Source organism: Arachis ipaensis, chromosome B06, assembly GCF_000816755.2.
Source record: "Arachis ipaensis cultivar K30076 chromosome B06, Araip1.1, whole genome shotgun sequence".
Classification (NCBI taxonomy): domain Eukaryota; kingdom Viridiplantae; phylum Streptophyta; class Magnoliopsida; order Fabales; family Fabaceae; genus Arachis; species Arachis ipaensis.
This window is the reverse complement of record NC_029790.2, coordinates 133,238,174-133,238,552: the sequence shown is the minus strand read 5'-3', so window position 1 is coordinate 133,238,552 and position 379 is coordinate 133,238,174.

Here is a 379-nt window from a genome sequence, read left to right as displayed (position 1 = left end):
AATTTTTTATCTCTTGAATTATTTTTTAAAATTAAATTTAGTCTATTTAATCATGATGGTATATTATAAGACATACACATTTCTCAAGAATATATGAACTACTCTAGATAATTTATAAGTTCAAAACATTCTTCATTCCTTAAATTAGTTTTTAGAATTAATATTGAAATCTTGAACTAATATTCGAAAAAATTATATAATTTATTAGACTTAGTTAACACATGACATAAGAATATAAGTTAAAATTATTATTAGTAGAAGATTTTAAATTTTTATTTTAATGTATTAAAAATTAAACTTTACACATTTTTATAATAAATTTTTTATTAATAATTTTAATATGTGTCTTAAAAACACATATTAGTTAAATCTTAATTTA